The 12,271-nt window shown below is 42.1% G+C and overlaps 1 long non-coding RNA gene across 3 annotated transcripts in view; it reads left to right on the forward strand.

Annotated features, from left to right (window-relative positions):
* LOC150043023 (uncharacterized) overlaps positions 1–12,271 on the forward strand; it is a 113,007-nt gene that overhangs the window by 35,849 nt on the left and 64,887 nt on the right. The window contains exon 1 of one of the 3 annotated variants that reach the window (XR_016533480.1): positions 6,143–6,211. The exons of the other annotated variants lie outside the window; for them this stretch is intronic. This is a non-coding gene — a long non-coding RNA (uncharacterized LOC150043023). Of the gene's footprint in view, positions 1–6,142; positions 6,212–12,271 lie in introns of those variants that run through there. 3 annotated transcript variants of the gene reach the window in all.

Here is a 12,271-nt window from a genome sequence, read left to right on the forward strand (position 1 = left end):
TTTTTTCCTCTCTTTCTGCCAGTCCTGAGGCTTGAACTCAGGACCTGAGTGCTATCCTTGGGCTTTCTTTTTTTTGTGTGTGTGTGTGTGGGTCATGGGGCTTGAACTTGGCCTGGCACTGTCCCTGAGCTCTTCAGGCTACTGCCCTACCCCTAAGCCAAGCCCCACTTCACATTTTTTTTTTTTGCCAGTCCTGGGCTTAGGCTCAGGGCCTGAGCACTGTCCTTGGACTTTCTCAAGGCTTAGCACTCTACCACTTGAGTCTCAGCACCACTTCCAGCTTTTTCCTATGTATATGATACCGAGGAATCGAACCTGGGTCTTTGTGCATGCTAGGCAAGCCCTCTACCACTAGGCCAAACTCCCGGCCCCCACTTCCCATTTTCTAAAGGTTACCTGGAGATAAGAGTTTCAGGTCCTTTTGTTCCCTGGCTGGCTTTGAACCTTGATCCTCAGATCTCAGCCTCCTGAGTAGTTAGGATTACAGGCATGAGCCACCACACCCTGCTATGTCCTTGGGCTTTCTTAAGACTAGAGCTCTACCAGTTGAGCCACAGCATCACTTCCAGCTTTTACTATGTATGCAGTACTGAGGAATCGAACCTAGGTCTTTGTGCATGCTAGGCAAGCACTCTCTCACGGACCTGAGAAATGGGCATTTTTCAATAATTACTAATATTAAAAGTAAATAATGTGAGAGTGTTCGTAGTTCTTAGAAGTAGTCCTAATAGGGACTACTTCATGTATCCACATGAAAGAGGGTTTGAGGTAAAGGACAGATGTATCAAGGGATGATATTTAAAGTACGACAGCTCTTCTCCCATCATTTTATAAATTCAGCCACTGATACTCATTTTTGGTAAGAGAGTCATTATTGGAAAGGTATTTGTTAGTCTACCATATCTTCCTTTACACTTAGAAATTTTGTTCTCGGAGTCTGCCCACATACACCCAAGATTCATTGCAATAGGTGCTGGTAATATAGGAAAATCTTCTCACTTTTCTACATTAGAGAATAATTATAGCATGTTGTGGAATACAATGGTAGAGCAAAGTTTCTGCTAATTCATACGTATGGACAGGGAGGTTTTCTAAGACACTAAGCTACAGGATATGTGTCATCCAATTCCAGTTATGTAGGTGATATTGTAGGTATCTCTCTGTACAGGAAGAAAGGACTAGACTGGAAAGATGTCAGTGGGAACTGGACAAGGGTAAATGGGAGCTTCATACTTCCTTTCCAACAAAAGGATCTTGTGTGTACATAAAGAAAAAGGAGAATCAATACAATTTTGGTTTGTAATTGTTCCAAAATTTGATTCCTAAGTGACATTGCCAACTTTATAAAAAAAATAGCATAGTCATTATCTAAAAGCCTAAATGGGGCATTCATGTCTATTTTTCTCAGCTTTTGGCCTTGAATTTAGAATATAACTTTCAGTCATGATCATTGAGTATTGATTTTTTTATTTTCTTATATTTTGAGATTAATTTCTCTATTCATGTAAAAGTCAATGTTTGGGTGACTTATTAAAGTTCTGTGTTTTTTTCCTATGCTTAGATACTTCATAATTACTTTCCTTAAAAATGCTTGAACAGTTCTATGAAGCCAGTATAACCCTCATCCCCAAACCAGACAGAGATTCATCAAAGAAAGAGAATTATAGACCTATTTCTTTGATGAACATTGATGCAAAACTTCTCAACAAAATACTGGCCAACTGTCTACAACAACTCATCAAAAAAATATACACTATGATCAAACAGGATTCATCACAGGGAGGCAAAGCTGGTTCAACATACGCAAATCAATTAACATAATTCAACACATCAACAGGAGCAAGGACAAAAATCACATGATTGTCTCAATAGATGCAGAAAAGGCATTTGACAAGATCCAACACCCCTTTATGTTAAAAGCTCTGGAGAAACTAGGAATCCATGGAACATTCCTCAGTATAATAAAGGCTGTGTATGACAAACCCACAGCTAGTATTATGGCGAAAAGCTAAAGCCATTTCCTCTAAAATCAGGAACGAGACAAGGATGCCCACTCTCTCCACTCCTCTTTAACATAGTGTTAGAATTCCTAGCCAGAGCAATAAGACAAGAAGCAAGCATAAAGGGGATCCAAATAAGGAAAGAGGAAGTGAAACTTTACCTCTTTGCAGATGACATGATTCTGTATTTAAAGAATCCTATAGACTCCACTCCCAAGCTCCTTGAGCTGATTCAAAACTTGGGAAGGGTAGCGTAGGGTATAAAATTAACCCTCAAAAATCAACTGCCTTCCTCTACACCAACAGTGAGAGGAATGAGGCAACAATCAGGAAAGCAACTCCTTTTGCAATAGCCTCAAAGAAATAAAGTACCTAGGAATTATCTTAACTAAGCATGTAAAGGAACTTTTTGATGAAAACTTTAAAACCTTGAAAAAGGAAATTAAAGCAGAACTGAGGAAATGGAAAAACCTCCCATGCTCCTGGATTGGAAGAATCAACATCGTGAAAATGGCAATCTTGCCAAGGGCTATCTACAAATTCAACGCAATACCCATCAATATCCCAATGTCATTCTTTAAAGAAATAGAAGAGGCAATCCAAAATTTCATATGGAATAATAAAAGACCCCGTATAGCAAAAACACTTCTTAGCAGAAAGAACAGCGCAGGAGGAATTTCAATACCAAACTTTAGACTCTATTACAGAGCTATAATTATCAAAACAGCTTGGTACTGGTACAAGAACAGACCTGAAGACCAATGGAATAGAACTGATGACCCAGATATTAAACCACAGACCTATGGCCACCTAATCTTTGACAAGGGAGCCAAAAAAATAGAATGGAAGAAAGACAGCCTCTTCAACAAGTGGTGCTGGCAGAACTGGTTAAGCACCTGCAGAAAACTAAAGTTGGATTCCTCTTTGTCACCCTGCACTAGAATTAACTCCAAATGGATCAAAGACCTCGAGGTAAAAGCTGACACACTGAAAACTTTACAAGAAGTAATAGGAGATACACTAGGCCTCCTTGGCACAGGTTGAAACTTTCTTTTTTTTTTTTTTTTTTGCCAGTCCTGGGCTTGAGCTCAGGGCCTGAGCACTGTCCTTGGACTTTCTCAAGGCTAGAGCTCTACCACTTGAGCCTCAGCACCACTTCCAGCTTTTTTCTATGTATGTGGTACCGAGGAATCGAACCCGGGTCTTCATGCATGCTAGGCAAGCACTTTAACCACTAGGCCAAACTCCCGGTCGAAACTTTCTTGATAAGGACCAAGAATCACAACAAATCAGAGAAAGACTAGATAAGTGGGACTGCATTAAACTGCAGCAATTCCACTACTAGGCATTTAACCAATTGTCCAGAAACAAGGACATACTAAATCCACTAGCACAACGATGTTCATTGCAGCACTATTTACCATAGCAAAGATATGGAACCAACCCAGATGTCCCTCAGTTAATGAGTGGATCAACAAGATGTGGTATTTGTACACAATGGAATTCTATGCGGCTGTCAGAAAGAATGACATCACCCCATTTGTTAGGAAATGGAAAGACTTAGAAAAAATCATATTAAGTGAAGTAAGCCAACTCAAAGGAACATAGGCTCAATGGTTTCCCTCATTTGTCATAATCAGTAGAAACCTTGGGCTCTCCTAGCAGAGATCTGCAATAGAGCAAAACCTAGATACATAAGGCCATATAGTATGACCTAAATGAAAGGACCTCTAGGATATAGAAACAAAAGCCATATAATGAGTGATTGTTGTCCTTAATGTACTATGTTATCTCCCTTGGTTATCTCTTATTGTTAAAATATCTCACTTTGTTATCTGATATATTGGATATATTTGTATTCGGTTATTTGAAGTTGGTTAGGGGCCGGGAGTTTGGCCTAGTGGTTAAAGTGCTTGCCTAGCATGCATGAAGACCCGGGTTTGATTTCTCGGTACCACATACATAGAAAAAAAGCCAGAAGTGGTGCTGAGGCTCAAGTGGTAGAGCTCTAGCCTTGAGAAAGTCCAAGGACAGTGCTCAGGCCCTGAGCTCAAGCCCAGGACTGGCAAAAAAAAAAAAAAAAAAAAAAAGAAATTGGTTAGGGAAGGGGGGAAAACAAGATGAGGGGTGGGGGTGAGGGAGGGAAATGGGGACCAAGACATGAGAAAGGGTATCAATGTATGTGAATTAATGCACCTTCTATCTGGCAAATATAATGTAACCCTTCTATTAATTACAATTAAAAATATATGAAAAAATGCTTGAACACACAATTTTTCATGTTTTATTTTACATCCTGCCATGCTGTTTGAATTTGTTATATAACTTCAGTTATGGTCACATATCTGTGAGTCTTAGCTGAGTGGTCTCATTCAGAATTATTCAGAGTGCCAGTTTGAATGTAGCCATGCTGTCCTCAGGGACCGATTGGTCTTCCAGGGCCTTTGAGGGGAGAGCTCAAGGCTGTCCCCAGCTGTGGTCCTTCTTTTCTTTTTTTGTATCTCCTCCAGGGTTATGCTACAAAACTTATAGAGTCCTGGGTATACAGCATATTTCAACAGATAGGCAAGCCTTCCTTTGCTAGTATTTATGGCACTAGCTAGGGTTGCGTTGAGTGAGCTTCCGTGGTCTTAATCTCTAGGGGAGTGGGGAGGGAGAAAGCCATTCTCTTTCTGCCAGAGTTAATGAGAATGTCAAGTTGAAGATAAGCAGGACATTTCCATACTGAAAGGTGGAGGGGTAGTCTAGGGGAAGATGGTCAGAGAGAGTGGGAGCCCCAACCCCTTCCAGGCAGCTCCACACTGGTGAATGCCTCCCGAGGATGCCCCCGTCAAAGGTTGTCCACCTCAGCTGTGTAGTTTCTTCCTCTCTTTGACTCCATTTATTTATCTATCACATGAGGATAATGCGAGTGCATATGTTATGGGTGAGGATAGCAATTAATGAGTATCTACAAAGTGCCCCAGAATAGAGCCTGGTGAATGGTACCAGCCGTACAAGTGTGCATACTATCATTACCAACAAGCTCTGGCATTCTACTACAGATAATTTAGGTTTTTAGTTCATGGAGAGAAAAGACACAGTTTGGTACATTTAAGCACCATGGTTTTATTTCAGAAATAGTCTCCATTATCCTGTCTTGGTCCAAAACCTTTTGGCAGTTGTTTTTCAATTGGATTCATCTGATGCGATAAAAGGTTGGCTGGCCTCTGAGCCATTATTCCTTCTTGCTAGAAAATCAATGGTGACTATTAGTGGGCCTTTGGCTCTGCAGAACTCGTGTTAAAAGCTGTTTACTGTGAGGGGAAGTTGTGCTTTGGGACAAAAGCTCTCTTGGTGTCCAGTCTCCTGCCAGAGTAGGGTGCTAGAAACACTGTCTGGGGGGGATAGGAGCTTTGATTTATATAGCATCTGTGGATTACCATAGTATAGATACACCCACTATGGCCAGTTTCACAGAGAGCAGCTTGAGGTCACCAGAAGCACAGTTGGATGAGACCAGCCAGTGTGAGCTGGCTCTGGAAGGACATACAAGGGGCAGGAGAAATCTTACTGCCATAACAAGACTGCTGGTCAGTCCTTGCTGGGATGTCTTTCTGAGCAGGGAGAGTTGGGAGGAACCAGAAGAGAATTAACATGTGCTGAACATCTTCTGGACATGCCCTTGGGGTACACTGCAGGCAGGGTGCTTTACAGACATGATCTCATTTGATCTTCACAATGACATTGTGAGTCAGATGACTTCCAGTGTGGAGGAGACAAAGGTTCCTAAAGAGTTAAGTATCAATGCCCATGGTGAAGTGGTGGTGGAGTTGTACTGAAAGGTAGAAAATAACGTTAATAAAAACACGATAGGTAATTTTCTGCAAATGAATCCCATTTTCTTTCATTCTACTCTTCTAACATAAAAATCATGGATTTAAGACCAGGGAGGAGTTTTGCATTTAGCTTAGTCTCTCTTCAAAGAGATGAATAGGGAAGTGAGCTAGAACAGTTTAATTTTAGCATAAAGTGGGAGATAATGTGAGAACATGTGCTTGCTGGGAGTTTTTGAGGAAAGAGCACTGAGCTTGTGGAAGAAGGAGGCTAGGAGAGAGGTGATTCCTTTTTTCTCAACCATGCCCTTTTGGGCAAGATACAAGGTTATTGGTTACCTAACTCTGGGAAGAACAGAGTCCTAGAACCAGGACTGTGAAGGAGCCCACAGGAGGGTGAGTATACTTCCTTCTTCATGGGGCCTTCCCCACTAAGGGGCTTATGAGATGTGGATTCAAGCCCCAAGGAAGGAGACGTGGTTTGGGAATGCTCCTGCCCTCAAGCCTTCAGGCTGAGTATGAGGAGGGACACATCAGACTTGTTCATCCTGCTTGATTTCCTCTGGTGGTGGGATAAATTAGCTCTTAGTTAGAGGAGGTCATATTTACTAGGTGTTCAGAGGGCCTGCAAGCTTGCTTCTCAGTCATGTCCTGGTTCTAAGGGCAATGGGCTTAAGACTTATGAGCATATGGCCTACTAAGAGCTCAGCAGGATAAGGCTGCTTTCCTCGCATCAGACCACCGTAGTCTTTTCTCCACTTGATATGGTCAGGTAGGCAAGTGAGCTTAGTCAAAATTAAATCTCGGTAATGGTGGAGGCATAATGTAGGTATTCAGTGGTGACTATGTGACTAATAGAATTAGTTGTTTTCCTACCATACCACCTTTTGTATTTGTGTGTGTTGCTTCATTTCCTTCTTGTGTTGTATAAGGTGAAATCATTCATACTGTTTGTCAAGTGTTTATTTTTGTGCTGGTCCTGGGACTTGAATTCAAGGCCTGCATGCTTTTTGGCCAGTGATAGTTTTGTATCACTTGAGCCACAGCTCTGTTTCTGCTTTTTTCAGTGATTTATTTATTTAGGCATTCATTCATTGTTTTGGGGCTTGAACTCTGGGTCTGGGTGCTATCCCTGGGCTCTTTTTGCTCAAGGCTAGCATTCTACCACTTGAGCCACAGTACTACTTCTGGCTGTCTCGAATTAATTGGAGATAAGAGACTCATGGGCTTTCCTGCCCTGGCTGACTTCCAACAGCTATCCTCAGATCTCAGCTTCCCAACTACCTAGGATTACAGGCATAAGCTACTGGCACCTGGCTTGGTGATTTATCTGTGATTAGAATCTCATAGGCGGGGAATGTGGCCTAGTGGTAGAGTGCTTGCCTAGCATGCATGAAGCCCTAGGTTTGATTCCTTGGTACTACACACACAACACACACAAAGCCGAAAGTGGTGCTGTGGCTCAATTGGCAGAGTGCTAGCCCTGAGCAAAAAGTTTCCAAGGACAATGCCCAGGCTCTAAGTTCAGTCCCCAGAACTGGAAAAAAAAAAGTTTCATAGACTTCCCTGCCACAACTGGTTTCAGACGTGAGATTTCAGCCTTCTGAGTAGTTAGGGTTATAGATGTGAGTCAGAGGTGCCTAGGCTTGTCAAGTGTTTTTGTGCTAAGATTCTATTTGACCCTAAAAAGAGGCTGTACCCTTTGCTATTTGCTTGCGTTCTACATGGGCCCTGACTTGTAGCTAGTTACGCATATACCTGCATATACCTGCTTTTTTCCCCTAAGGATCTTTGGAGTTAACCCAGGCTTTCCAGGATCCTCAAATTTCCAGTTATGGCTCTGAACCCAGGGGGCTGGACTACATGAACTTCATCCCTCACCCACTGCAGCTGTTAGATTGGACGATGAATCTCTGGGATTTCAAAAGATTCAGGCTTAATGACCCAGCTCTGGCTCATGTCTATAAAAGTCAAGGAACCTTAGCTAAGCCAGTCAGCACAGCTGGCTGCGAGACAAGCAGAGAACCAAGAGGTCTCGGAGCTGCAGGGAGGAGGAGGATGAGCTGGGATGCCTCTGCTCTAGCAGTCATGAGGATCGGAGACAGCACATCAGGGAGGGATTGGCCAGCAAGCTATAGTGATGAGGAGCTTCACCATCCCCAAGGTCAGAGATGTGGCCAGGGACTTTGCTGGGTGGAGCTGGAAGCTCTGTTTCCAATGAAAGGGTGACTTATCTCAGTGAAAGCTGGCGTGATTTGTACAAGTTCTGGCAGCTGGTGATGGTGTTGAACCCCATGGAGGAAGGGAGGCTGCTTTCATATAGCCAGCCTTCCAGTGGTCACATAGGATGACATCACAGGATATGCTGAGGATGAAAAAAATTAAAGATATAAGCAGAAGTCAAGCTGGGTGCTGGTGGTTCAATCTGTAATCCTAGCTACTCAGGAGGCTGAGATCTGAGGATCTAGCCAGGGCAGGAAAGTCAATGAGACTCTTACTCTAATTAACCAGCACAAAGCTGGAAAGGGAGTTGTAACTCAAGTGCTAGAACACCCCACCCCATTAGTGGAAAAAGGGACACACCCACACAGCACAAGTCCCTTACATTTTACTTTTCACAGGATAAGACAACGTTGTATGTATAATTAATGAGGTATCTTTCTTACTTCAAAATATCTTCCATAGCCAGGTGATGGTGTCTCATACGTGTAATCCTAACTACTCAGGAGGCTAAGATCTAAGGATTTCAGTTAGAAGCCAGGTCATTCAGGAAAGCTGGAAGTGGTACTGTGGGCTCAAGTGGTAGAATGCTAGCTTTGAGCAAAAGAAACTTAGGAACAGTATCCCAGGCCCAGAGTTCAAGGTCCAGGACCAGCAAAAAAAAGTTTTCCGGGCTGGGAGTTTGGCCTAGTGGTAGAGTGCTTGCCTAGCATGCACGAAGACCCAGGTTCAATTCCTCGGTACCACATACATAGAAAAAAAGCCAGAAGTGGTGCTGAGGCTCAAGTGGTACAGCTCTAGCCTTGACAAAGCCCAAGGACAGTGCTCAGGCCCTGAGTCCAAGCCCCAACTTGCAAAAAAAAAAGTTTTCCATACTAACATGATCAAGGGATGCATGATATTTTATCATAAGAAATTTATTCCTTTGGCCTACCTCTTGCCTTGTCTAAGTATCAAAAGTGCTTCTTATAACCAAAATATTTCTAACATACACCTTGATGAAGAGCCTTAAATAGTTCTTTCCCCAGAATCTTCTTTCTGTACCCAATAAGAATAAAGTTCCCCTACATGTGATGTGATGATATTTAAAATTGATGCTAAAATGGTGTGTGTATGTATGTGTATGTATGTGTATGTATGTGTGATGTGTATGACTGAATAAATCTGTGAGCCTCTGTTCTTGTCTCCTGTAAGCCTCCTTCAATCCAGCCTCTTAATCACTGCCTGCTGATAGCTGTGATTATGTTGGGCCCTTGTCCTGATGTCAGTTATTTCAGGACAGAGCCTGTTTTCTTGATGTGGCATGGAAGACTTTCAGCCTCATGTTTTTAGCACCCAGCTTCTTCTCAACAACCAACATTCTAACCTTCCCTGTCCTCAAGCTGGCTAGCCTTACTTGCATGGAACCTTTGCAGGACTTATCTCTTGTAACCCCTACTTTGTGGTATGCCTCTGGCATGGAGTCCTATGCCTTGCAAGGTCTAATTCATCCAGTTTCTGGAAAGAGGAAGATCCAAAGTGCCTTTGTTGCCTGTGTTTCTTGGCAATACTTTGTAAAAAGCAAATAATGTTTCTCAGGGGGATATTAAATAAAAAGCTATAAAAATAGCTCATTTCCAGAAGGAACATTAGAAGAAATTTGCTAAGGAGGTTTCTGTGTTATTAGAGCCAAGAGAATGGAGAGAAGAGAAGGCACAGAATCTGTCTCTACTGTCTAGGCCTAACAGGAAACCCTGGTCCGTACTTACTCCTGCCCACTTACTTTCTGCAACTAGAAACCAAAGTAGAAATACATTGGCAGGCATGGCTATTATATAGTACACAAGTAGCCCCCCAGCTTACAATTTCTCTACTTGAAGATGATTCAGTAAACCATATACATTTGGTGGAACCACATTCAGCAGGAACTATCCTGTGAAGTTTGAATTCTGATCTTTCTCCTGGATAGTGACACTTGGTGTGATAGTCTTTTGTGATGCCAGCTGGTGGCAGCAAGTTACAGTTCCTGGTCAGTCATGGTGACATGCCATCCTGAGAGCAAACCAATCATTCAGATTACAATGCTGCCGGCATGTTTTGATATTATGTTTTGTGTTCTGTATTTCATCATGCTTTCCATAAGTTACGCAAGATGATCAAAAGGCTTTATATAGGTAACTCTTCCTGACTGTAGGCTAAATGTGGTCATATTTAAAGTGGGATGCACTAAGCTATGCTGTTTGAGAGATGTATTAGATACTTCTTTGACTTAGATTATTTTCGCTTATAGAGCATTTATTGTGATGTGATCCCATGGTAAGTCTGAGGTAAGCAGTTAGGTAAAATACATGTATATACATGCATTCATGTAAGCTCTCTAATGGTATAATCATTTCATTGCTCTCTTTCAATATGTCCTGTCAGAGCCTTTTCTCTCCCCATGGTCCGTCCAGAGGATTACTAGTCACATTTAGATAAAAGCTCGAATCGTACATCTCTCTTCTTTCCAGTTTGGATGACCCAGGTCACTTAGATACCTATCATGGGTCAGGAATGTGTAGTGACTTTTCTTTCTCACTGTCCTTTCATCACTTCTGCTGGTTCCTAGACCCTGTATTTCTTTCTGTTCCCAAAAATACGGCATAGACACATTTTTTTTTTGGTTGGTTGTGGAGTTTGAACTTGAGGTCTGGACTCTGTTCCTGAGCTCTTTTGGTCAAGGCTAGCACTCTACCACTTTGAACCATTGTACTACTTCTGGTTTTCTGGTGGTTAGTTGGATATAAGAGTCTCACAGGAGGGAGGAGAGAGGGAGGGAGGGAAATGGGGACCATGACATGAGAAAGGGTATCAATGTTTGTGTAGTAATGCACCTTCTATCTGGTGAATATAATGTAACCCTTCTAATAATTACAATAAAAATATATGAAAAAAAAAGAGTCACAAATTTTCCTGCCGGTGTTGAACTGTGATCCTCAGATCTCAGCCTCCTGAGTATCTAGGATTATAGGCGTGAGCCGCCAGCACCCAGCTAACCTCTTACTGATGACTTTACCCCCCACCTGACCAAAAGAACCTTTTGAATTGGGAGTCAGAAGAATCTGGAAGCTTAAATAGAAGAAAAGGAAGGATACTGAGGAAGCACAGGCGAGGAACCAAAGAAGTGATACTCAGAGGTGAAAAGATTTTAGGAAAAAGTTAATTCAAAGCTTGCTGTAAGGCATATATGTGTTACTGTTGCTCAAGTTTTTCCTCTTGTCTTTGGCTGAAGCACAGTGTCATTGAAAGTAGATTAAAGCTGCCATTTGATCAAGCCAGGTGGTGTGGTAGGGAAGTGAAATCATAGGATCCCCAAATCAGAAAATCAGGCAATGTTGTTTGCCTATTTATGTTTGTACTAGGGCTTGAACTTAGGGCTGGGGCATTGTCCCTTAGTTTTTTGTTCAAGGCTGCAGCTCTACCATTTGAACTACAAATTCTACCATCAGACTTGGTGGGGTTAATTGGAGATAAGAGTCTCATATACTTTTTCTACCATGGCTGGCTCTGAACTGGGGTCCTTAGATCTCAGCTTCCCAAGCAGCCAAGATTATAGGCGTGACCCACTGGTGCCTGTACTTACAATTCACTTCTAGTTCAGCAATCTATGTAGGCTTCTCATTAGCATGCATTGCATCTGTTTTTCTTAGGCCCTTAAAATGTGACTACTTGCCCTATTCCAACTTATTCATCTTTGGGCTTATATGAGCGTAATCCTCCATCTTTATCTAGGCAACTCTTCTACCTCATATGTCGACTTCTTCCTTTTCTGCTCCTCTAATTCCTCCTGTGTTTGTGACCCATGGAATGTTCCATTCCTTCTTTGAACTTGGCCCAGATCACAAAGCCCACACAGGGTGAGACTTGTTTTTTCTCCCTCATTTCAGGCATAGGCATTCAGGGAGGGTAGAGTTACTTATTTGTTCCATATGCCAAGGGCTAGGCTGATACTTCACTTGGTCAATTTTTATTGAGTGAATTTGTTGTCTGCCTTGGTGCTTAGAGAGAAACTTCCCATGCCTGGCTTTATTAAGATGAAAGACTCTCTTTATTATGGTTTTCTTGGAAGGAAAAAAAAGAAATAAGCTCTGAAACAACTACAGTTTTATATAGAAAGCATTATTTCTGAGCTAAATGATTTTTTTCCTGAAGGAAAATTTAGAAATTATAGCTCCTGGTGGAATTAAAGGAATGGAAATGAAGCCATTCATAGATTCA

The sequence above is a fragment of the Megascapheus bottae genome, chromosome 32 (assembly GCF_031878675.1).
Source record: "Megascapheus bottae isolate mThoBot1 chromosome 32, mThoBot2.hap1, whole genome shotgun sequence".
NCBI lineage: Eukaryota > Metazoa > Chordata > Mammalia > Rodentia > Geomyidae > Megascapheus > Megascapheus bottae.